The 26,649-nt window shown below is 44.7% G+C and overlaps 1 protein-coding gene and 1 pseudogene across 10 annotated transcripts in view; both read right to left on the bottom strand.

Annotated features, from left to right (window-relative positions):
* The window catches only part of Rgs6 (regulator of G protein signaling 6), a 509,526-nt gene that overhangs the window by 126,854 nt on the left and 356,023 nt on the right, over positions 1-26,649 (bottom strand). The gene's annotated exons all lie outside the window — the stretch shown is intronic.
* LOC116905573 lies at positions 7,367-8,663 on the bottom strand (annotated as a pseudogene).

The following is a 26,649-nucleotide window of genomic DNA, read 5'->3' as shown; positions in this document are numbered from 1 at the left end:
CCTCCATCCCCCCTTTCAATCTCTCCCCTCTATCCCCTCCAGGCTCACCCACCTCCCAGTGACCCTCTGCTCCTAGCTGGACCTAGACCCCGAAGGGTCTACAACCTCCTAAAACTCCCAGCAGCTGGGGACCAAGTGTTTAAATCTGTGGGGGGACATTTTATGCCCAAACTCTAACATCTACTGGTTCTGAGAAGGGTCACACAGCTTTAGGTCTCAAATCTTGTGTCGGTCAATCTCTTAAAGCCCAGAGGCCAGGCAGATGTAGAGGTCTCTGGAGAGGCAGCTCCATGTAGCTGAAAGTCAGGAGGGACTGCCTCAACCTCCAGCCAGTGTCGTGAGTCCCCTTGTAGTGGGAAGCAGGAATCTTCTCCTTGTGGATTTTGCGCTTGGGTGTCTTTCCTTTACTACTGTATTTTGATACGAGACTGTTCAGTGTCGCCTTTTACCTGGTTTAAAAAATATCCAGCAAAGTATTGGGGCTGGAGGGAGGGATCAGTAAAATGCTTGCTGCACAAGCATGAAGACCCGAGTTCAATTCCCAGCATCCACATAAAACATGGGTGCATGGTTCACTCCTGCAATCCTAGTGTTGGGGAGCTGGACACAGGAAGATTCCTAGGGCTTACAGGCAGGTTAATTTAGCTGTATCTTTGAGCTCTAGGTTTAGTGAAAGACTCAGCTTCACAAAATAAAGTGGATGGCAGTTAAGGAAAACATCATGTGTTAACCTATAGCCTCTGCACATGTGTGCACACATGAACATGTATACATACACTATGCATGTAGTAGCCCATGTCTGTACCAGGCCACCCAGACCACTGTGTTCTTCCCTTTACTTCTGTGCTGTCCGCCCCGTTCTGCAGCTCCTTCCTCTCTCCAACCTCTTCCCTTCTCATGGACTCTAGACAGCCCTGGAAATTACTTGAGCTCCCCACATTGCCTGGAGTGGTTTCACGGGAAAAAAGATTCTTCACAATTTTAAAAAAAGGTCTCAGAATACAAAGAATCTTGCTTCATCCATCTTTTTGGCAGAAACAGCCTATTGGCTTAATGCAGAAATGATTTAGGTTTGAGGTCTTTGCTTCTGCCCACATTCTGTACTTTTAGTTGTTCTTGGTATGCAATGCACAGAACTACCACACAGGGGCACTGTTGGCTTTGAAAGTCGCTTGGGTTTGTAAGCTGCTTTCTAAACCGATTGGGATCTAGGGTAGTGGTATTGATTTTGTATTTCACTTAAATTAATTATCATTGACGTTCTGAAGGCTGCTTAACTTCTTGGTTCGAAAGGTACAGATCTGAAGCCTGTTTGATGTCTGTTACAGTCTTTTCCAGAAGCCGGAAATGAAGGTAAAAGGGAAGTATGGTTATAGTTAGTCGCTTGCAAGGGTTTTTCAAGGGGTTTTCAAGTGCTCCTGGAACTTCTGGGTCTACGGGTAAAATTGGCATGCCCATGTGAAGGTCCAAAAGTTACAAAGAAAGAAATGTGAGCAGGCAGGAAAAAAGTTTTAGGGGTTAGGTGACAGTGGGAGAGGAGGCAGGAACCACACCAAGCTCTGGAAGCATGACAGAGTGACAATGATTAAAGTGGAACTGTCTGCAGTTCATGATGTAAGGAGACTGCTGAGCAGGGCCACGCTTTCTAGCGTTTGTGCAGACCTGGATCCCCAAATCTTCAGCCTTTCTCCTTATGAAATGGTGCTAATTCTTGCTGGCAGACAGAGTCAAGCTCGGGCTATTACCAACTCAAAGAACACAAGCGTAAATGCACAGAGAGAACCGGCTATAAGAAGGAAGCCATCCTTGGGCATCCTGGGAGCCCAGGGTCCAATGCTATGCAAGTGAGTAGTGCAAAGGAAACACAGGGCAGTCTCCTTGAACCAGTCTTCCTGGATATCCATAGGTGCAGAGTCCCCGCCCCCGATACTCCACGGTACTTATCTGCATCGGAGCATCTGGCTCCAGCCTCGTGGCCACCACCCAGCAGGAAGCAGCCTCTGGCTGATTGAGTTAAGGACTGCATGTGCACTTACACATGGGGCTTCCTGTGCAGCGTCTGCTCTCAACTGAAATAGTGATGCTCACCTAACAGGATTTGGACTCTGGTATTCTCATGCAGTCAGGCTCTCACAGCATAGGCAGCCTTACACAACAGTTATTGGTCTCCCTTCTCTGGAGCCAAAGAGCCTGAGTTTAAAGCCTGACTTGGTCATTACCAGATATTCAGGCCCCGGCAAGTTTCTGAATTCTCTGTTCCTCCTTGCTTCGATATCTAGGAAGATAAGGACACCAGTCATTTTGTATGGCTTCACTGTGGCTGGGGATGGGAGAGCCAGCATTTAAGCTTGGAAAAGCATGCGATATGCCACATGTTCTCACTTAATGCTGGTTTAAAAGTTTCCAATTATTCATTAAAATACAAGTCTTGCGGGACTTCTTGCCAGGTATCTTAGCCCATTCAGGCCTCTAGCTCAGCTGGTGTCTGCTGCAGAAGGCTGGGAGAGGACCCTGGGCTAGCCACTCCCAGAGTGGGCTCTGCCTCCAGGACCTCAGACAGAACCATTACTTGGCAGAGGCTGTGAGTGCACGGGAAACAGATTAACTCGCTATCATTTCAGCCTGCCACTGGCCATTTGCTAAATTGCACGATTTGATATGGGAGTGTCCTCTTGCTCCTTGTTGGCGCCAGCCTGCCTTCTTATCGGGATGGTGTGACAGCCGCAAGTCACCCAACCACTCGTGACAGGCATCTTTCTCAGCAGATTTGCCCTTTGCCTGCCGAGATTCAAGGACACGAGGAGAGAGGAAAAGAATGAAATCAGGTACGGAAAGCAACGCAGAATAAAAACGTTTGGAGGTGTTTTCCATGTGGGGTCAGTGGCAGACGTGTGACGTTGACTCGTCTGCCCCTAGTGTTACCATGACTTCACCCCCACAAAGGCCCTCTCTTCATGACCTTGCTCTGGTTTTCTTCTCTCCTTTCTCAGTTCTGTTTCCTGACAAAGAGGCTGCTTGAAGTTCAACAGCAGAAATGAACGACCATGTGATGTCTGTTCTGTAGATGTCTCCGATGCCGCTGGATCTGGTGAGGATGGGGTGGAGGAGAGCAGGGGGTGGTGGTGGCGGTAATCGAGAGGAATAGCTTCACCCATCTTCCCAACTTCAGGGCTTAATTCACCTAAGATGCTCTGTAAATCATTGCTATGGTGAGCGCAAAAGTCCGTGAGCTTCGGAGCAAACCTTCCACACAGGAGGGAACTCGGAAGTTCTTCCAGTTCAGAGAACCAAGGGTACTGAGCTCTCACAGGCCGAACTCGCAAGGTCCACACCAGAGTGGCACTAGATTGACTGCAGACTTTCCGTGGTGTTCTGAACCCTTCTAATCTGGACGGCTGTCCCATTTGTGAGTCTGTTGGCATTTAAATAAACTTTGTTAAACCCATTTCTCTTTTACCAGGGGAAAAGATTCATTTATCCGTTAGATTTTGCTAACCCGAGTCTTTAGACTCTGAACTGGAAGGACATCTCACTGGCGTCTGTGCCATTCATTTTAAAGAATGTCGTTGGTTTTACAGAATAGACTCACATGTACCCTCAACATGTGTGATTTTAAGACTTCGGCCAGCAAAGCAGAGAGCCACTGTGTAATTTATGCTCTTCTTTCCACTGTGGAACTATTCCAAGTTCGTTTGTACCAAGCGCTCCAGAGATGCCTGCTGGCACAGGGAGTGTGATCCGGATGCTGCAGGACAGGTGCCCTGTGACAACCTGATTCTCTAGGCATTTTAATCCTTTCAAGTTACGATAAAACTTCTGTCTATTCAGCTCTCCATGACATCAGCAGCAGCAAGGAGCCAATTACCTAATGCACCTTCTCTGTCCTTTATCATTACGCTGTGAAACTTAACGCACAGGATGATTCCGATACGCTGCATTTTCCTTGATGCTGGCCTGATGCAATGTCTACTTAGAGAAACTAAACCCTCAGTCTACAGAAATATCATTCAACCACGAACTAGCATCAGAAAACGAGAAGTTTTGTCTTACATGTGGTGACAGCACAAGATGAGTGCAGGATGGATGCCGTCAATCAAGACAGACAGTTATGCCTTGCAAACATTGTTGGATAGATATTGTCACTTTCGATGGTGTCTAGGTCACCCTCAGCTCTGAGAGGGCACACTGGAAGCCCATAGCAGTACTCACTATAACATGGTCCTTTTGGTTATATTAGTACATAATTATAAATATTGAAAACAATCTCTATAAATTTTTTTAAAGGGCCTAGAGAGGTGGCTCCAGGTTTAAGAACTCCTCTAGAGCAACACAAATTCAATGCCCTGAGTTCTCATGGTGGCTCTCAACTGCCTGTAACTCCAGTGCAGATGGCTCTGACACCCCCTTCTGGCACTTTATGGTACTGCATGCACACGGTGCACAAACACGCAGACAAAACCCTCAAAACATCCAAACACATAAAAGTAAAGCAAATTCTTAAAAAAACAAAAAACAAAAAAAACAAAAAAACCAGTAGCACTAAGACCACAAAATTGAAAAAAAAAAGAGGGCTAGTGGGATGGCTCAGTGGTTTAAGGCATTTGTTGCTAAGTGAGATGGTCTGAGTTTGATGCCCAGCAGCTGAGGAAAACAGATTCCAATCTACATAAAGATGCACAGATACACACACACACACACACACACACACACACACACACACAGAGTAAGTAAATAAACATAATCATATTTTTTAATTAGCAGAATTTGCAAACTACCAAGAGATCTGTAAAGCACTAGGTTCTGTAGATCTTTGTCTAAGCAGACCCAAGTTGTCCTAAAATATGTCTGTCCATTGGAAGGGCTCCTCAGGACACAGGGCTTGGCCAAGTCTGCTGAAGTAATAGCAAATGACTCTTCAAACTCCCTTCAGAGAGTGGGCACTTCGAGAAGACCAATAGCTTGGGTCAGTTTGTTTAAACTCAATCTGAGCACAGTGTCTTTTAGACTACGGTGAGGAGTGACTCCCTCCTGAGAAGCAGAGATGGACACAGACAGACAGACAGACACACACAAACACACACACACACACTCGACTAGAAGCAGAAAGTGAAGTAAGCCTGAGGGTTTGAGTTGGCCGTGTCTGGGCTCCTTTTCTGCTTCCTATTCAATAGGCTGTCCATGATGTCCCTAGTGTCATGACACAACTGGACACAGTCAAGAGCAACAGTGATAGCACTCTTGGTGTATTGTGAGGTCAGGGGCGAGGTGTGTGTATTTGGAAAACTACATGGCATTGATTCTCTCCTTTTACCTTTATGTGGGTCCCAGGGATCATACTTTGATCACTAGGCTTGTGCAGCAAGCTACTGAGTGGTCATGCTGGCCTGATCATTGCTATTATTGCTAGATATAGTAATTTCCCTACAGCCTGAGTTAATGTTACAGATCTCTGACCATATGGAGTCACCTGGCCATTGTGATCAAGGATGGATACACACCTATGGTTGACACCAAAGCTGCAGCCAGGTCTGTACATCTACCGTCTGTATTCCTTCCCCAACAGCTTTAATGGGCTGACTTTCCTGAGACTGCCACCTGCATCTAACAGAGGCCCTATGGGGTGGCTGGTGTAGAAGACTTGGCCGTAATGTCAAGAGGAATACACGCACACTGCGGCACACTGTTTGCAAGTGAAAAACAGGAGGTAACAAAGGAAAAATAACATTGCAACTTACCAGGATAAATGGAGTGTGTGTGTGTGTGTGTGTGTGTGTGTGTGTTGCTGTTGTTATTGTTGTTGTTGTTTTGTTGTTTTAGACAGTCAGGAGCAGAATGAAGTGTCATTGCTATTCCGTGGACAAGCTATACCACCCAGGAGCCACACACCCTCTGCCCAGATTCTGTTCCCGGTCACTGACACCCCCACACAACTTCCTCCACCTCAGTTTTCATAGCCACGAACATCTAGACACGTAGGACACACTGTGCAGATGCCATTTGGCTAAGTGCCAGTCTCTTACATTCTCTTTTGCAGCTAAGAGCTGACAATTAGTTAATCTGTAATATCTGCTTTTGGTCTCCTCTTATTTACTGTTTCTACTAGTAACATGAAAATCCAAATCTGGGCATCCCCAGCCACCTTGAGGAAGGTACCTTGGGGACAAAAAAAGAAGGTCATCTCTCTGAAGAGTAACAGCCCCTGGAAGCCAGTGTGTGGCCTTGCCATGCCTGGAAGGGGGAAGGTATAAGGGGGTAGCTACAGCTGGAAGTGAAGGTTCATTAAATTACAGGAAACAACGGGATTCCATCACCCAAGCAAGTCCCTGTCCGAGGCCACTCCAGCTAACAGGTCAGCAAGGATATAACAGGCCAGCAAGGATATAACAGACCAGCAAGGATATAACAGACCAGCAAGGATATAACAGGCCAGCAAGGATATAACAGGCCGCAAGGATATAACAGGCCGGCAAGGATATAACAGGCCGGCAAGGATATAACAGGCTGGCAAGGATATAACAGGCCGGCAAGGATATAACAGGCCGGCAAGGTTATAACAGGCCAGCAAGGATATAACAGGCCGGCAAGGATATAACAGGCTGGCAAGGATACCTAACACAAATGAAGATATTCAGTCCTAGGTTCCCCAAGCAGACACATGCCACCAACCACTGCCAGCAGCAGTCCAGGATAGCTCTGAATACAGTACATCATAAATCACAAACATGAGGTATGTGTGTGTGTGTGTGTGTGTGTGTGTGTGTGTGTGTGTGTATGTGTGTGTGCGCATCTGCCTGTCTGTCTGTCTGTGTCCATCTCTGCAGAGGCTAGAGGAGGATACTGAGTGTCTTTCTCCATCACTTTCTGCCTTCTTCCTTGAAGATAAGGTGTGGTAGGGTAGCTATTTTTTAAACATTTGCTTTGTTATTTTTACTTGTGCATAGGTGTATGTGTGTCTGCATGTGGATGTGCACACATGAATGGAGACGCCCATGGGTGCCAGAGGCCTTGGGTCCCCTGGAGTAGGAGCCACAGATGGTGTGCTTTCGAAGCTGTTGGTGCTTTCGAAGAGCAGCAAGTGCTCTTAAACATTGATTCTTCTCTCCTGTCCTTGGAATGGGTACTTTTTTTTTTCTTTTTACTGTTTAAGGAATTTTTATTAAAGCAAGAACTTTATAATCCAAATTACGTTTCCTTGCTCAGTCATCGGCCGCTCCTTAGAACAGAACTGACGTCCCAAGCTATTCCACAGTGAAGAATTACAAAATTAAAGAAAGGAATGCTTTAAATTTTTGTACTTTGCTGAAAATTCTCTTCCCAGAGTCTATAAAACATTAATTTGTTTTTATATTTTACTATTTTTTTTGCATTTTTTTGTTGTTTTAAATCAAGTAATCTAGGACTAGCACTGTTTGCTAGACCTGGCATTTGCTCGGTACATAAGGTTCAAAGTTTCCTTTCGTTTTTTAATTTATTTTACATTTTGCAATTTTTTTTCATAATATTTAAATTTTTCGATGTTTAAGATATTTTTCTTCAGTGAAGCACGAGTTTCTGTTCGTGGTCCCTGATCACTTTAGACAGTTGGGACACCAGTGGCACTGCTCACTGCTTTCTGGGCAGCCTCTTTCGCTTGGCGGGCTTGTAGTACAGCTACAGCTTCATTGACCTTTGAGCGGAGAGACTCAAGCATGTGAAGCAATTCTGGGTTATCAATCTCCAACAGCATGCCAGTAAGTTTGCCAGCAAGAGAAGGCTGCATGGCTTGAATAAGAGGAAACAGCGGTTCACCCAACATTTGCTCTTGCTCTTGCGGGGGTGGAGATGCCAACATGGAAGCAGTTAAAGGTTCTTGACCTTGCACATGAACCGCAGGCTGTTGCATGGTAACTTGTGGCTGTGCATTAAGATGTTGCTGGGGATTGCAGACTCCCGCGGCGTATTTATACTGGGGAACAGTGCGGACAGCAGGAGTGGCTGCAATAGCAGCAGCTGCAGGAGTGGACCTATTGTCTGTGTTGACGTGTTAGCAACACGGTGTGTTGGCATGACTCGGGGAACCTGTGAGGAAGCTGGTCTCATTGTACTAAATGGTGGTCTAGGAGCAGCTGGGCGGATAGCACCGGGCATATTCTGCAATGGTTGAGGTCTGGCATCCTGAGTAGTTCAGCGAGGACTTGGTCTTAGTTGAGCAATTCGGCTAGTAACTTGAAGTAACCTGAAGGAGGTGCTGGCTGGTAGGGGTTGATCACAGGGTTGGGCACAGCTCGTACACTTGCCATCCTCTGCATATACCAGTTAGTGAGGTGAGCCTGGCTCTCTTCTTTGCGCTGAGCTAAAGCTACATAGAGTGGCTTGGTGGCCACAATTCTACCATTCATCTCCGTAACTGCTTTAGTGGCTTCTTCAGGGGAGGAGAAACATACAGAACCGAATCCTCTGCTGCGCCCACCCTCCATCATTACTTTTGCACTAGTGATTGTACCAAATGGAGAAAACTCTTTCCGGAGACGCTCATCATCAATACCGTCATCAAGATTTTTCACATAAAGGTTAACACCCTGATATCTGGTGATCCTGTCTTGCTTCATCTGCTCAAATTTGCGCTTAAGTTCCGTCTGCCGTTCCACGTTTTTCTGAGCTCGACCAAGATAACCTCTTTTTTTTTTTTTTTAATGGTACAGTGTGTGGATTTATTCTGATAGTCTACATGTGATATATAATACTAACATGATTACAACTTCTTTCATTAATTGAGATTCTAGAGTTGGGGTGGGAGGTTGGAGGCTGGTGGGTGGCTCAGTCAGAAAAAGAAAATTTGCTGCCAAGTCTGACGATCTGAGTTCAATTCCTGGGATCTTTTACCTTAATTATCAAGTTGATGCAACCTAAAATCACCTTGAGAAAAAAGCCTTAAGAGATGTTGTCTAGATTAGGTTGGGGGAGCTACAGACATATCTTTGGGAGATTGTTCTAAATTTTAAATAAACTACGTATACGGCTTTTTAACGGCACGTATGTCTGCATACTGTGTATTTATAGTGCCCACAGATGCCATAAGAGGACACTGGATTTCTTGGAACTGGAATGATGTACCATTGTAAGCCACAGTGTTGACCTTTTGAATCAGATCTGAATCCTCTATAAGAGCAGGCAGTGCTCTTAACCACCGAGTTGTCTCTGGAGCCCCATCTTGACCATGTTAAGGTGTGGTAAGATCTGCCCACTGTGGGTGACTCCATTCCCTATGCTTGGATCTTGGACTGTATAACAGAAGGAGAAAGTGAACTGAGCATAATCATACAAGAATCCATTTTCTTTCCTCTAGTGATTGTGGATGTAATGTGACTAGCTGCTTGTCATCCCTGCTGCTGTGACTTCCCTGCAAAGATGACTGTGACATGGAATTAGGAACTGAATAAGTCATTTTCCCAGTAGTTTCATTTGTCTGGGTATTTTATCACAACAACAGAAATGAGACTAAAACACAATCAAAAGAATGACCCATAGTGAACAATGCCTTGGGGTACTATGAAAGAAGCTCCTGAAAAAAAAGTGGAGGGCCTTTTACCTCAGGTGTATTTTGTTCTCTGGATTGTTCTTGGAAGAGGTTTAGTGCCTGCTGAGTGTAACATTTACATTCAATTCATAAGACACATTTGTTCTTGCTGGATGTCAGAACAGAACTGTAGAACCCAATCTGGTCTGTGTACCCTGAATCCATATATGGCCTTCTGCCTTGCTTTCGTGGTTTCCCAGAGATAATCTGTGATATGTGTCAGGCAACTGTGTTTAAGCTGGTCTGTCCTTAGAAAGTTCTGGGAAAGGACTGCTCTGTTAATAGTTGGTATGTGCTTACTGGTGTTTACGTGTTTCTGGTCATGTTTCTTTGATCACGTTTTTTTCTAAACTCAAACAACCTTCCTTGGATCATTGTCTTCCTCATTACATTCACGTATAAAAGTGCACTGAAACGGAAGGAAGACCGCCTACAGCATCAGAATGTAGTCCGCCCCATGCTCTTAGATCTCAGGTCCTGCAGACAAGATCTGCACGGGTCATCGGAAAAGTTGACACACAGGCTCTCTCACTGAATCAAACTCCATGTTTTCTCTATGCTGGCTAGGCAGGGAGCTCCTAAGAACCACCCGACTTCAACCCATTATGCTAGGGTTACAAGCAAATGAGACCAGGCCCAGCTTTTACACGAGAGCTAGAGATTGGAACGCGGCCCACATGCTTTCACAGCAAGCCCTGTGACCCGCGGAGGTATTTCTCAGCACCAATGATGAGATTTTGGCTTTTTAATTTTTTTTTTTTTTGCACAAACTACATAGATCACAACTCTGTTGCGATGTCAAAAGGTTGGATGTGACTGTCACTTGATGAGTTTAAATGAATTTAGGCTTAAGGCCACAGACTGCAAGAGTCAAAGATGGTCCCCACTTATGCGCAGGCACATATCCAATGACTACATCTGCCACTGTATCTTAGCTCTTGACAGCAACCTGGACAGATTAGTGAGGAAGTTAACCTTGTATGACAGCCTAAGGTGACACCTTTTTAGTGGTCTTAGTCACTTTGTAAGCCCAGTTCTGAATGCCAGTTAATTACTCTTTACTTTGGAATATCCCTTCATGGGTATAAGTAGCTAGTAAAAGGCAAGGATGCTTATTCTTATTTAGTGGTGTCTTAGTTAGGGTTTACTGCTGTGAAGAGACGCCATGACCATGGCAACTCTTATAAGGACAACATTTATTGGGGCTGGCTTACAGGTTCAGAGATTCAGTCCATTATCATTAAGGCGGGAGCATGGTAGCATCCAGATAGGCATGGTGCAGGAGGAGCTGAGAGTTCTACATCTTCATCTGAAGGCTGCTAGAAGACTGACTTCCAGGCAGCTAGGATGAGTGTCTTAAAGCCAACACCCGCAGTGACACACCTACTCCAATAAGGTCACACCTCCTAATAGTGCCACTCCCTTGGACCAAGCATATACAAACCATCACAAGAGGACAGTTTGTTTACCTATTATAAGTAGACTCTCTTTGGTTTTCAAGGAAAAGAAGACAGTGAGAATACTGGTGGGAAGCCCCCTTCCCAAGCTACTCTCATCTCCACACCACTTCTGGGAATACAATTGGATTTGGAAGGCAGCAAAGGCTCTGCAAAAAGATACATTGTATCCCTCTCAGCTCCCTCTCTTTATCTGTCCTTAAGCAGAGAGATACATCGTATCCCTGTCAGCCGGCTCTCTTTTTCTGTTCTTACTCTAGTGTCTCAGAGCCCACTGCATTCACTTCCCAGAAGCCTTGTTGGCCAGTGCGGGGTTTCTTCTACAGCCAATCCCTACATCAGTTTCGCTGCAGCCCTGTCTTGCTCAGAGCGGTCCTCTCCAACTTGTTGGGAATCCTTTTCAGTGTCTTTTCTCTGGAGCCCTTGTTTCTTCACGACTTCTCATCTTGATAAACTGTCCTGGCCCTTCACTGTGGAGAAACAGATTGTCAGTGTTCCTTTACAATTGATGACTCTGTGTGTAGACAGACACAGTCTTGTGTCCCGGCAGTGTCAGAACACAGGAGTGTCGCTTCCTTCAGACTCAACTCTCTAAATCCACTCTCTGGGCTTTTCCTTTGCTAATGTTTTAACACACAAGAGGCAAATTAGCTCCATGGAATCATCCTACTACATAATGTTTCCTTTAATGTGCCCCAACAGTCTAGATCACTTTAAATTCTGTCACCACCTCTTTGTCATGTCTGTCCTATGGGGACCGCACAGAGAGTCCTGAGAATGTAAAAGCTGCCTGCATGGTCTTTTCAGTCCACCCAGCAATTAACCTATCATGGCTGACCACAGAGGGACAGGCAATAAGGGTGCCTCTGAAGGGTAATTCACTGAAGCTCCACTCTGAAGTCCAAGGTGGAAGGAACATCCGGGGCTGGGTCCCTCCAGAGCATAGCAAGAAACATTGTCAAACATTTTCCTTCAGGCTCCCTCCTGCACTCCCATCCCTTGTGTGAGCCTCATAGCTAATTCTACTTTTGTTACACATGTGTTTAGAGAGCTGACCTGTGCCACTGAACTATATATTGGCTGGTATTGGTTTACAGTTTTGCTCCCCTATGGTCTGTGGTAGGGCTGTTCCTAATGTCTTCTAAACACACTCACAGTCATGGATCACTTGTCATTTCACCACTGTGTGTTCATATTGTTGTGCACACCGCGAAATGCATGAAACTAAGTGGCTTACACACATAGACTAGAGTGTGTGTGTGTGTATGTGCGTGTGTGTATGTGTTAAATCCTGTTCCTCCTAAGATAATAGTAAACACAAGATTACATCAGAGAGAGAGAGAGAGAGAGAGAGAGAGAGAGAGAGAGAGAGAGAGAGAGAGAGAGAGAGAAATAAAGTCTGTGGCAGGGCTGAGCTATCTGAAGTTGTTGTTACACTAATCCATCGAACTTATTTTAATAAGTAGAATGGAGTTTCAGCCCTACTCCTTGTCCACCCATAACTATCTATTTGATTTCCCCTTCCTAGGGCGGCCCCTCCCTTCTGCTTAGTCCCTTACTCTAGACCTAACCTCTGCAGTCCATGTTGAGCTTGTCCATGACTCAACAGCTGATGTCCACATCTAAGCAGGTGCATAGTATATTTGCCTTTCTGGGTCTGGGTTACGTCACTCAGGATTTTTTCTAGGTCCATCCACTTTATGACTCATTTTTTCTTTCTTTTCTTTTTTTCGGAGCTGGGGACTTCATTTTTTAAAATGGCTGAATAATTCTTCATTGCAGAAATGGAGGCAAGGATGAGGGATGCAAGGGAAAGAATATGGAGAGGGACAGCTTGAACTAAGAGTCATTTGAGGCTTCATTTGGAAACTTAATACAGTAGAAGCTTCCTAATATAGATACGTACATGAAGTTGATCTAAATGAAATTGCCAAATAACAGGGGAGACAGAGGTCCAACCAAATATCTCTTGTTACTAAATGAACCTTTCAGTACTGGGAATTAGTTACATGTAATTGGGTTGCTGGCTGAATGGGTCCCATGAAAACCCCAGGCAGGCTATTGTCAGTGTATTGGCTGCTCTCCACAAACTGATAGTCAGGTCTTATTGCTCAAGACAACATCTACAGAACTCATTGAACACAGAGGAACTGAACTGGTGCCTACATAGAGCCTTCATCCCTATGGCCTCGTGTTCCTGATACTGTAAAGAAATTGAAGACAATATCAGAAGATGGAAAGATCTCCCATGCTTCTGGATTGGTAGAATGAATGTAGTAAAAATGGCCATCCTGCCAAAAACAGCCTACAGAATTAATGCAATCTCCATCAAAATTCCAAGGCAATTCTTCCCAGAGATTGAAATGATAATTTTCAGGTTTATTTCATATAGGAATAATACAAAGAATAGCTAAAATAATCCTGAATAATAAGAAATTCGCTGGAGGCACCACCGTCCCCAATCTCAAATTGCACTACAGAGCTATAGTAACAAACACAGCATGGTATAGGCACAAACCAGACAGGCTGACCAATGGACTAGAAGATCCAAGAGTAAGTCCACACATATACAGACACTTGATTTTTGATAAAGAAGCTAGAAACACTGGAATAAAAAAGGACAGCATCTTTAGCAAATGGTACTTGCCAAACAGAACGGCTGCATGTAGAAGAAAGGAAATGGCTCCATACTTATGACCTTCACAAAACTCAACTCTAAAGCCTCAAAGCCCTCAACATAAGGCCAGACACACGGAATCTAATAGAAGGGAAAGTAGAGAGCTCAGTGGCATAGAAAAAGACTTTCCAAACTGAACACCATTAGCATGGACACCAAGAACAACAAATTAACAAATGGGGACCTCGTGGAAATGAACACCTTCTGTATGGCAAAGGACACCATCATCTGGACAAAGCAGCAGGCTGCAGAATGGGAAACGATTCAAACTATTCACAAAGAGTCAAAGAGAAGTGGCCCTCTCAGTTCATGGCACCGATGGGTCACTGAGAGCACTCACAAAACTGTTCAGCCAAGTCCCTCCCAACCCTACTGTGCAGTCAGCAGCTTCATTACCCATCAGGCTTTGAGAGGAATCATTGAACGTCCTTCTGAATGCAATGCAACTGAGATACATAGCATCCTTTTAATCTCGGGAGCTTTACCATGGGTTCAATAATGCACTGCTTAGAGTCCCCTGGAAACTGGACATCCACCTCCCATACCTTAGATAAAATCATAGCTCACATATAAGCTGGTATAAAGTTAAAGGTTGGTGAATTGTTCTGGCCACTTGAACCTAACCCCTTAACTATTAATGCTTTTCTTTCCATTTAGGTAATTATCTTGACTGGAAAGACAAATGCAAAATCTTTACTAAATCCATCTTTCCTCATGTCAACTGTTGCAACCATAGCTCTAACTCCCCCTTCGTTCCATTTATGAGAGATAGCTTCTGTGTTTATCTACAGAAATATCAGCTTCCTCCACCCTGCTCTGAGTCCTGGGAGGCCATTTTGGATGGACCGACTACTGAATTCTTTCTCTTCTGGTTCTGATTCAGTTAAGAAGCAGAGCCAGGAGGTGACAGAGCAGGGGAAAGTGAAACCACGGTGGGTCTGGATCTCTCACTGTGTTTTGTTATGTGTTCCCTCTCCCCAAATTATTCTTAATGGGCTCCAACTTGCTCATCTCTGGTTAGTTCTTCTCCCTGCAACCCACACCTTTTAAAATAGTCTTTTAATTAAAACATCCTCAAATAGCTTCAGGGAACCATCTGTTTCCTCCAAGACCTTCACGGGTGCATCGTCCTTCTTGTCTCTCCAAATCAAACCGTTGGTTGAGGCAGTGACTGACCACGGCTATTTGCCACGACTCCATACATTCTCTCTGTCAGCTTTGAATAGCGGTGTTTCTGTTCCCCTGTCTTCCTTTCTCTATGATCACAGCCCTTTAAATCTCCAACTTGGCAGAAAGCTAGCTCTAGAGTTTTCTAGTGTATTTTGACAATGCTCCCCCTTTTTCCCCTTTAAGCATTCTTAGAAATTCCAAACTATTTCCTCCATTTGTTGTGATGAGACCTGAACAGTCACCTAGACTAGCTCTTCCCATTCTATGCCCTCTTCCTTGGCCAATTTCTCACAAGTACCGCGCATCCTCACAGATAAAGGCTTTGTGGCATCAATGAGGTTCGTGGCCCACTGACCTCTCCCACCCACAGAGATTTTTCCCGTCTGCTCTGAAGCTTGTCAGTAGAACAAGATACAGCTGGGCATACTGATGAGATGGAATAACAAACCCTCCACAGACCTGATATGACAGAAAGCAAACGATTGTTTTTAAGATGGTCTCACTGTACAACCCAGGCTGGTCTCAAATTTAACCTTTCTGTTTTAGTCTTTCAAGTCCTCGTATTCCACATGTTTCTGCTTCAGTCTCTCTAGGATTCCAGGTGTGCACTAACATTCCTAGTTATGCAAAGACATACATGTTTTTACCTCTCCAGGAAATGCATCATGGTTTGCTTTTATACCAGAGGTTTGTGTTCATAACATTATTGTAAAGAATTAGAGTTTGGGGTGGGGTGTGGCAAGATGGCTCAGAGGGAAGAGGTGATTGCTGTGCAAGCCTGTTGAGTCGAGTTCAGTCCCTGGATCCCATGTAACAAGGCGAAAGGCTTAACTCCTCTGACCTCTCCTTGCACACCATGGCATGCAGTCCCACACATACACAATGTGCGTGCATGTGCACACACATGTGCATGCATGCACATACACACACATACGCACTCTCACACATACACTAATAATAACAATAAATACGTTTTGAAAAATTAGAGTTGGGAAACGATAAAATAGACTAATCTTTATATCCTCCATCCTCCTAGCTTAACGGTACTTAGTTAAAAAGATAATGATGGCATCAAAACAGGGAATCCAGCCAAAACGTTCATCATTAACAACAAAAGAAAGAACCATAACATAATGTCATACTCTTCCAGAGCCAGCCATCCTGGGAATTCTGCACAGAAGGGAGAGGCTGAGACTGGAGCTGCCTCTCCATTCCCGCCTGTTCCTCGGAAGCAGCCAGGAGGCAAGGTGACAGGAGCCTTCCCTGTGGAAACAGAGAGGAGAGCTCTGCTTCCTCCAGAGAGAAGGATGCCAGGGAGAAATGAAGTAAGGAGCACGGGAAGGTCGGGCTGATTTTCAAAGAAGGAAATGAATTTATAGCATCGAATCATTTCGTAAGAGTGAGCTTGGTTATCTCTAGTCTGCCAGACTTCCCCTTTTATATATGCATGGAGAGAATTCAAACACAGGAATAATATCGAACAATTACGAGGCTCATGGCTAGTGAGCAGAAATGCCCAAACAGCCTCATACCCACCCCCTCTCCGGCACTCTACCAGCCTATAAAGACCGTCATGGCGGATAGCTTCATCTTGTCTGCCTACATCTTATGGCTACAGGCCAAGCAGTACAATGAATGCACCCTGTACAAAGTGGATCCTAAAAAAATGGTTGCTTGGATGTATTAAAGGAGAGGTGGGAGATGGAGTGGTAGTGTCTTTTAATTTCACAACAAGGCATCGCTTGATACACTATTAACTAGAAACACTGGCAAAATTAAACTACTGTTACTCCGGGAAGGTAGAAACCACCTCTGTCAAGGCTCCTCTACGGAAGGAAAATGCTGGATTGTAGAGAAATATTTATGTGAGGCTAAGGGCTCCTCCTCCAGTGTCCCTGCAGTTAGTTTTATTTCTGCATAGAAATAAAGTGAAGTTGAGCATGTGTTTATAAATCTTAAAAAGCATTGTAGTGTTACCCTATTATGGTAATATTATAAATACTGGAAATACACCTTTTCCTTCACATACAGTGTGTGTGTGTGTGTGTGTGTGTGTGTGTGTGTGTGTGTGTGTGTGTGTGTGTACGTGTGTATATATTGACTTATAAATGGTGAATTGGGGCAGGGTGATCTCTCTTTTTTTTTTCTCCTCCTCCCCTCCACTTTTCCCTCCCTCTTCCTTCTCTCCTAGTGAAATCTTTAAAATGAGCATTTAAAAACAAACAAAAAATGAGAACCTTTATAAGAAGACTACATTTTTTTTTTTCCGGAGCTGAGGACCGAACCCAGGGCCTTGAGCTTGCTAGGCAAGCGCTCTACCACTGAGCTAAATCCCCAACCCGAAGACTACATTTTTTTATTATTATTAACTTGAGTATTTCTTATATACATTTGGAAAGTGTTATTCCCTTTCCGGTTTCCGGGCAAACATCCCCCCCCCCCCTTCCTTATGGGTGTTCCTCCCAACCCTCCCCCATTGCTGCCCTCTCCCAACAGTCTAGTTCACTGGGGTTCAGCAGGACCCAGGGCTTCCCTTCCATTGGTGCTCTTACGAGGATATTCATTGCTACCTACAAGGTCAGAGTCCAGGGTCAGTCCATGTATAGTCTTTGGGTAGTGGCTTGAAGACTACATTTTTAATGGAAGACTTAAACAAAGAGCTAGTAAAATTGATCCTGGCATATTATTTTATTGCCACAAGTCAAAAATATCCAATAATTTGATTCTAATTTTTTAAATAAATAACTTATAATAGTTATAGGAGCATACTCTAGGTTAAACACTGCTTTCATTATTTACAAAGTTTATTTTCTTGTAATAACTCCTATTTTTTAAAATTAATTAAATTTTGATCGTGTGTGTGTGTGTATGTGTGTGTGTGTGTGTATGTGTGTGTGTGTATATGTGTGTGTGTGTGTGTAGGTCAGAGGACGGCTTGTGGAAGTTGGTTCTTTTCTAGTGGCCCCTGGGATCCAACTCAGGTTGCTGGGTTTGGTAGTTGGTACCATTATCTTCTGAGCCACCTCACCGGCCTTATCTTTCCTCTTAGAGAGCTGTCACAGAAGCTCTCAGCTCCAGTTTATTTTAGACTGATCATGTGACCATGTTGCCGCAAAGATGGCTTTTTTTTTTTTAAAGGAGGTGTAATTATTGACTGCTAAGGCTCTTCTACAATGGTATATTTCCTACTTCATGTGTTTCTCGTTTCTTTCTGTCACCATGAGCATGGTGACCCGAGAGAAGACTTGGAGGCTCCTTCCCAGTAAGCACCGCTGGCCAGCACACGCAATTTCTCTGCAACTTAGACCGTCTCTGCAAGCAAGAGAATCAGAGTAGACCCATGATCTAGACCCAGAAACCACAGTAGAATCCCTGAAATGCTTTAGCACTTAGCGATGCTGAGCTGTACCCCAAAGCCTTTGGGCGCTGGGACACCTCAAATGCTGTGAAGTTCTGAGTGTGCTTCCAACCTGCAGCCACAGCTAAAGGCCACTGGGCCATTCGATCACTCACAGCCTTGACTCCCAGATTCCATTTTATATCTCAGAATATTTCACCATGGACTCAATTTTGGTTTCTTACTACCCTGAGGAAAATGGGGGACAAAATGTGCTGGATTGTCTGTTGCATGCGGGATGGTGGCTCAGAGCTCTCAGGTAGAAGGGGAAGGAGGAGAGGAGACAGATGTAGGGTTTCTCCACCTTGTAAGGTGGGCAGGTGATCTTCGAGGCTCGTCACTCGTTATTTGGTTTGCCCAGGCTCTGACATCAATGGCCTCTCGTGGTGGTGAAGGTCTGCCTTGCCACCAAGTGCACTCCTAACTTGTCAAGGCTCAACCTTTGCCTATTGGCAGCCCATCTGAAAATTCTAAATGTTTCCTTGAGACAACTGGGGAGAGGGCGGAGAAGGTTTATCTATCCCATAATATACAGAGACTGCCGGAGAGGAAGGTTTGAGTGCTTGTTCTCCCCACTGCACCCAGCTAAACCGGCTTCACTAGGGCGCCTCTCCTGAGTATCTCCAGGTAGGTGGCCGTGGGCTGCATCAGTGATTGAGACCCAGAGGCTAGAAGGAACGCTGTGCTCACACGGGAACGCTTGTGCTCACACGTGCTTTCTAATCTGCTGCTCACTTACCGGGTGGTGGCAGAAGTTAGGACTGCAACTACACAACCACCCTGTCCCCAATGTAGCAGGTCTGATCCCCTCCCAGGTATGTGCTTATCAGTGTGTTATAGAAGCCAGTGTTCCCTGCAGGACAGCTAAGCAGATGGGAGACATTGGTAACTGAGAGGGGTCCCTGGCACCCATTCTGTACCCTAGCTCAAGGCCTTTGCTCTCTCTACTTCCTGTCCACTCCCCCTTTCTACCTGCCTCTTGGACTTCAAGCTCCAATGCTGCATGATCTGATTAGCCTCGTGCAGACAGCAAGACCTGCACAAGGCTCGATCACTCCCTGCGGCAAGCACCCCTCGTGTCAGCTGCACGAGCTGAGGCACACTGTAAGGGAGGTGCTTATTCAGGCCAAATGACTGTCGTGTAATATAGTTGTGAGAATAAATGCTCTAAAGTGGACCCAAGGGGTCTTTAATCTACGAGAGTAAAAAGGAGCCAGAAAGGACTCTCCGGAAAACTGGTTGTTTTACTGTGCTGGTGGGAAAAAGAATAGCACGGCCATTGGCAGTGACTCGTTTTATGTTATAGGCTCTGGGCAAGAGTTCAGAGAACGGAGAACAAAGTAGTCTCTAAGTCATTTACGGTTTTAATGGAGGAAGTATAACTAAGGTTAAAGGCAATTAGAGATGAAGTTCATTGACTCAAGAGACTTTGGAATCCAGAAGAACATGAATGTTCTCCTCATCACTCTAGTCTACCAGGCCTCATAGGATTTTAGGAATATTCTCATTCTCTCTCTCTCCCCTCCCCTACTCCTTCTTCTGCCTCTCCCTCCCTCTTCTTCTCTCTTGCTGTCACCCTCCCCTCCCCTTCTCCCTCATCTCCCTGCCTCTCTCCCTCCCCTCTCCTCTTCCCTCTCTTATTGTCCCCTTTCCCTTCCCTCCCCTCCTCCTTTCCTCTTCCTTTCTTCCCCTCTCTCCCCCTCCTGTTTTCACTGCTATATCTGCTTTTCTGCTTAAACAGATATCATGGCCTTTAAAAACTCCCACCTGGTCATGGCATCCTCACTTGCCGCCCTCAACGTTTCCCCCCAACTGCTTTCAAGAGCCAAGTCTCCCAGGCTCCAGCTTCACTCCTCCCAGTCTCTTTGGCCTTCTCTCTGCCGCAGCTTTGCTCTTCCTTCCACCAGAGTCCTTCCCACAAAGAGGACTTTGCACGCGATGCTACCTCGGTCTGAGTCGCTCGAGCTGCTTTCCTCGATGCTGTGTCAAAAAATACGTCGCACCAGCAACTTATGGGAAGATAGAGTTCCCTTTGGCTCCACTTCAGGAGAATTTTGGTCCATCATGGTGGAGAAGGCATGGTCAAGTTCATAGTGGCAGGAGCATGGCAGGAAGACTCGTTCACATGGGATGGGCCAGGAAGCAGAGAATGTAGACCAGAACCAGAGACAGGATTCTACTGGCCAGGCCACGCCTCCTAAATGGTCCACAGCCTTCAAAGACAATACTACCAGCTGAAGACTAAGTCCTCAAATCGTGACCCAGTGGAAGACACTTGGGACCCAAACTGTAGCATATTTCCTTGGCCTAGATGACTGCTTTCAGCCATCTCTCCTGGCTAGCCCCAACGCATGTGTCCTGTCTTGGCTTACTGGTCAGCCCTGTCTTCTCTCTATCACTATATACCTTGCCCTTGAACACCACCAGGCATTCACTACGTGTGTGATTTCATCCCTAACATTTTCCTTCCACGGGACCCGATACCCTTGACTTGTTCTCCCCATACCTGGCACTTCCTTCAGTAGCACATTTCTTCTTGGCACAGGAAATATTAGCGCAATAAGTGAATAATTAAAGACACTAGACAGAGGACGTAGTGGAGAAGGATCAGAGGTTAAAAGAGGGCTGGAGGATGAAGGAGCTGGAGAATTATCATCTGGCCCCCTGGAGGGGCAGGTTCACCAGTCACTGTGAATGAAGCTGTACCCAGTTAGCTCAATGCCTTTTTTCATCCAAATATACTGGAAACTATTAAGTCATGTGTATTGGATGCCCTCTGAGAGCAAGGCCAACTCCCCTTCGCCGTGGCCAATTACTACTAATGACTTCTCAAACATGACAGCTGTTATTCTCAACGACTGAAGCAATCCGACAAAATAGCGTTCAACTTTTCCCCCAAGTCTGAATCGCTTTAAAATAAAAGTAAAATTTGGAAATGTAGCAGTGTCTTCGGAATAAATTAGTGAGAATCTGTGGAAGAGAAAAGCAATTAACACTTGTGTGAGATATGGCGAAGTTTCCTTCCAAGGGCAACTTATATAAGCAAATGTTTGGGGCTGATTTCGGTTGACTGATGCACGTGTTTGCATTTGCTAAGGTATGTCTCAATGCCAGCCTCAACTGCTTCTGGCTTAGGAGCCCAGCGTCCTAAACCCTGGACATGATCCTGGAGAAGCAAGCTTGAGAAAGGCTCTCAATGATTGATGCTTGCCTATAGCCCCAGAAAGGAACAACCAGTGATCGCAAAAGGTCTGGTTGCTGTATCCTAGCCCCAGGGTGAGAGCCGAAACACTTGACTTGAGCTCCAGCCTCACCTGGAGAAAACTTTGAGACCTTGGGAAGCCCATGCAGCCAACTTGTGGCAATCCAGACTCCTTACTGTTACATGAATCATTGGATGAGATCACAAAGGACCTTGAACCCAAGTCTTCTGCTGTTTTGGAGGCTTCCCCATCCCTGCAGCAACCCTGTTGAGCTGTCCAGGTCAGACAAGCAGAATGACTCCTGGGAAGGCAGTGCAGATGCTGAATTCAGGGAATTAGTACTCGTTCTAGCTTCCCTCATTCTTCAGCCCTCCCCAGATTTTCTCCCCTCTGAACATTTTTTTACACAAACATTCTAGATATGAGGAGACCATTGCTTAGGTGTGTGGAAGCATTATGTCATAGTCTTTTCCCAAGACAATTAAGATTTACAATGGAAACTTTATAACACGATATCCTTCCTGCTTCCCAACAGACTGGTCACCAAGGCCATCTGCAGACACCACTGTGGCTCCTGTGAAAAGCTGCTCCCCTACGAACTACAGTTCTTTTTACCCTTTTGTTTCGTTTGGTAGCCCTTCATGTTAAGGACTGATTTGTTTCTTAAAGACCTTTACAGTTTCCCACACTATGTCGAGTCCTATACTCCACAAGTAAGTGTTGGACCCAGGCTTTAAGTTCTAGCTTGACTTTTCATTTTAATTTAATTTTAATTCTAGCTTTGATTTTTAATTTTGGGATTTGCAATGGAATTCAAAGAATTTATGAAAATTAACTCAACAGACTCATTAATTAACACAGCTCTAACAGTTTTGCCCACATGAGATAGCCTTTACCTTCGTTAATGTAGAAAAAAGCATTTCAACTTGAATATGAGCCAGCTGAATGGTTTTATTGTGGTTTCCCCAAAGTCTTGATAAACATTTTGTGTCTGAATGATTGAAGAAACAAATAGCCAAGCATAATTAATATGGCTCTTGAGACGTGAACAATTAAACCACTCGGGATAGTTCTATTCATAATAACCAGTTTCCAAATGTTCCCGGACTGTGTGCTGGGACCTAGGATTTGGCTCATGGATCATGGGAGATATAACTTTATCTTTTGATTTAAAGAATTCTCCCACCTGTGCCTCCTATGTGCAGCGAGACTCCAGCCCTCACTCCCTGGAGTGCCCTGTATTTACACTTTGGAGGGGTGACCAGTGACAGCAAAAGACTAAGACTCAGGCCTTCACCTTTGAGTCTCAAAAGGACTTTAATCTCTGAGGGCTCCTGGCAAAGCTGTGACAGAGGAAAGAAGGAAAGGAAGCTGAAGGAGAAGACACCCCTGAGGGGACCTGCCATGCCACCTATACAACAAAGTCTTGGACATCCAGAACAGACAATTATTGCCTTTCTTCAAAAGAAATACAGGGAGTCAGATAGTCGCGCATCTCTGCTCTCCGGCCCCACAGTCTTATTCCCAGCATGTTGTAGGAACAGAATTAATGAGTTGAGCAGATGGCCAGAGACAATCAGCAGAATTTCTCACAGGAAAGAAGGGTAAGTTAAACACTCTATGTTAAAAAATAGTGAGCACACAACACAACATACAAACCGCAGGGAATGTAGTCATCCGTTTTCCTGGTGCATGGTTAAATATCACAGCAAAAGGCAGGGGAAGGATTTATTTTGGCTTATTATGGTCTCATGCATACAAAAGCTAGGAATCAGGGAAGGGTGGAGGCTGGAGCCCCACTTGCTTTCTCCTTTACATTCTGAAGACCAAAGCCCATGGAAGGGGCTGCCCACAGTCAGGTGTGTCTTCTAATCTCTATTCACCTAATCTATAATCCCCTCACATGCATGCCCAGAGCCTTGTCTGTGGGGGTTCTTGCTCTTGTTAAATGACAACCAACCCTAACCACATGAACCAGTTTAGTCTTCTCAACAACCACATCAGTGCATACTGTTGTTACTAACAGCTTTAATTTAGAGATGAGGAAACCAAGGCATGACAAGGGTATGTGAAGTGGCCAAAACAGCCAGCCAGTAAGTACTCAGATAAAGATAACACAGTGGTGACTCGGGTGACATGACCAGGTAGGAACAAGGTTGTCTGCACGGGAATAATCCCATGTCTTGGCTCAAGTGCAGAAGAGCCACTAACTCTTCTTGCTTGAGGTCATGCCGCCATGTTCATTCACAGCTCAATTGAGAACAGGTACTGGCTGTGTTACTAATCAAAGGTCAGCTCATCTAAGGGACTGTCATCCCACTTGTCTCGCCAGAATTGTTTGCCCACATTGGGTTGATCATCAAAGCCAAACCTGAAACAAACAACAGGGAGAGGGGAGGATTCTCCCACAGGCCTTCAGAATCAGCCATGTTGGATGGATACCTTGACTCCATCCCCTCTCCTGTTTCTTCATCTTTACAACACAGTGCTCAGGTTTTAACTTACTGCTTAAAGCTGGTCCTAAGGTTTGAGACAGGGCTGTGTCCAATCCCAAACCAGCAGGAGTGCACCTTACTGAGATGTTGGGAGACCCCACAGAGCTGTGGGATATCTAAGTTTGTGTTCAAGTGGAAGACAGTCTTATTAAATAGAACTCTTAGGCCAAAATAACTTGGGAGGGAGGAATATTTAAACACCATAATTGTTTAGAACCATGTGGTAAAGACGTAATGCTGATAAACTCTTGTGAAGTTCTGTTATTAGCATTTTTAATTCTCTAAAGATTCCCCCTCCCTTTCCCTTTAATGCCTGCATATATGGTGTAGCCCCCACAGCTCTGCCTTGGTTTGTCCTTAGGGGATCCATCCACCCTTGAGAAGGGTAAGGCCAGAGCTTTAGGTGAGAGAACTGTGGCACTGACAATGGAGTTCTCTGTCTTTTTCTTCAGTGTTCCTTGGGACTGACTAGTACTCCACATTGCCCGTTTATGACTTAGTAAGTGGAGTAGGTTAATGACTAGGGAACAGTCAGATGGATCGTGTTACATGTATGTTACAAAAGTGTAGCATGTGGTTAAAACACACAGTGCCTACCCAGGCATGCTAATGGGTGATGGCTATTCTTGATTATCAACTTGATTATATCTGGAATTAACTGAAACCCAAATGACTGGGTGCACCAGTAAGAGACTTTCTTTTTCTTAATTAAATCATTTGAAGTGGAGAAGACACACTTCTAATTTGGATCTTTAAGATGAAAAGATCTACCTTTAATCTGGGTCACACCTTCTGCTGACAGCCTAAATAAAGAACATGGAAGAAGGAAGCTTCTCTCTCTCTCTCTCTCTCTCTCTCTCTCTCTCTCTCTCTCTCTCTCCTGGCTTGCCCTTACTCTCATGGGCAAGTCCACTGCTTCACTGGCATTAGAGCTTGCTTTTTTGGGATTTTGGGATATACTGAAAGCCAGCAGAAATATCCAGCTTCAAGGACTGAACAACCACTAGATTTCAGAACCTTCCATTGCTAGACAGCCATTGTTGGACTAGCTGGACCACAGCCTATGAGCCATTCTAATAAATCCCCCATACATATGAATATATAATGAATATATGTATTCATGCATATATTTGACCACATCTGTTTAGTTTGCCACACCTGTGTATATATGGCGGCCATACCTGTGTACATGTAGCCATGTACATACAACTTTGACAAGTCTGTAGTTTCTCAGCCATAGAATCCTGAAAGCCAATTTCATTGTGAATTAAATCATCAATGTATACAAAAAGCATAAGTACAGGTATATTTTAAAATTGTAATAAAACGACCACTATGTTCGGATCTTCCAGAAAACTAAAGTCCGAATACTTCTGAGATCTGGGTGCATCTGCCCCTTTGTTTATTTTTCTGCTTTCCCTACGGGAGCCAGCCCACCCATCCAAGTTTTCATTTCTACTTCTCAGCCAAATGAGTGAGAGTGCTTAAGTGCTTAATGTTGTCTCCTCTTGAATGTCATGCACATGGGGTCATGGTATGCGTCTTTCTTACTTATCACTTCCTACATTGTTTCTGAGTTGTGTCCTGTTAAGGAATCTAGCTATTGGCCTTCATGGCTGTGCAAGTCCTACTCTTTGATTGTGTGTTTCTCTTTCCTGTCCACAGCCAACAGCTAAGCCCAGATTACCCCAGATGTTGCTGACACAAAGAGTGGTGTTGAGTGTCTCTGAACACTTGCTCAAAGGCTTTCCTAGGCCATAACATGTCCCTAGTAGTGAAAACAAGAACTCATGAATATTTATGAGTTCAACATGAACAGCCACTGTCACCACACGGTGTCTAATGAGAGTTGCCAATTCACACTCTTTTCAGCCCCAGATTAGCATTTCTCCCATACATCATGTGTACTTGGCACAGTCCAAGACCTTGAGCTTTCCAACTTGGCAAGTTGCAATGGTGTCTTTCCATAGGTTCACTTCGCATTTCTGAGACGATTGATGCCATTGGGCAAGTGGGACATGTTAATGGCCAATTACATTTCTTCTTCTATAAAATATTTGCCTGTGATCTTGTTCATTTTCCTACGGTGCTGTTAATATCTCAATTTGTAAGAGTCTTTCATATATCCCTGACCCTAATGTTTTCTTACATCAGGTTATGAATGTCTTTTCCAAGTCTGGGACCACTTTTTGGTTTTCTAAAAATGATATCTTATGATAAGTTTACCATTTAATAATCTCTATTAGCTATTAATATAACGCAAACAACCCCCAATAATTGAGTCAGAGTCCATGGATTGTCAGCTTTTGCACAAATACTGGGGGACTATCCCTAATCTATATATCTGTTTGCTAGATTGTTCATTCCAAGTTGTGCTTCCCAAGTATTTGCTGTTTGAATCTTGTCCTGGTTACTTCTGCTCCGTCAGTCTGTCCTGGGGTGCATTCTACTCGGGCATTTGTCCTAGTCCATCACTCTAATGGAGACATCTTGTTCTCTCTGTCTTCTTTCTCCTTCACTCTCTTTTTTCCCATGGTCCCTACCTGCAACCCCAAGTCCAGTAACTGCCATTTCTATTCTCCCTAGTAATTGACTGTAGCTACCTTTATTTAACCAATAGTTTTATTTTGGGGAGGAACGTTTACATAGCATCAAACAGTTGGTGTATGTGAGGATCTGCTTGTCTGGGGCAAC

Source organism: Rattus rattus, chromosome 7 (genome assembly GCF_011064425.1).
Source record: "Rattus rattus isolate New Zealand chromosome 7, Rrattus_CSIRO_v1, whole genome shotgun sequence".
NCBI lineage: Eukaryota > Metazoa > Chordata > Mammalia > Rodentia > Muridae > Rattus > Rattus rattus.
This window is presented reverse-complemented; position numbering and strand designations above follow the sequence as displayed.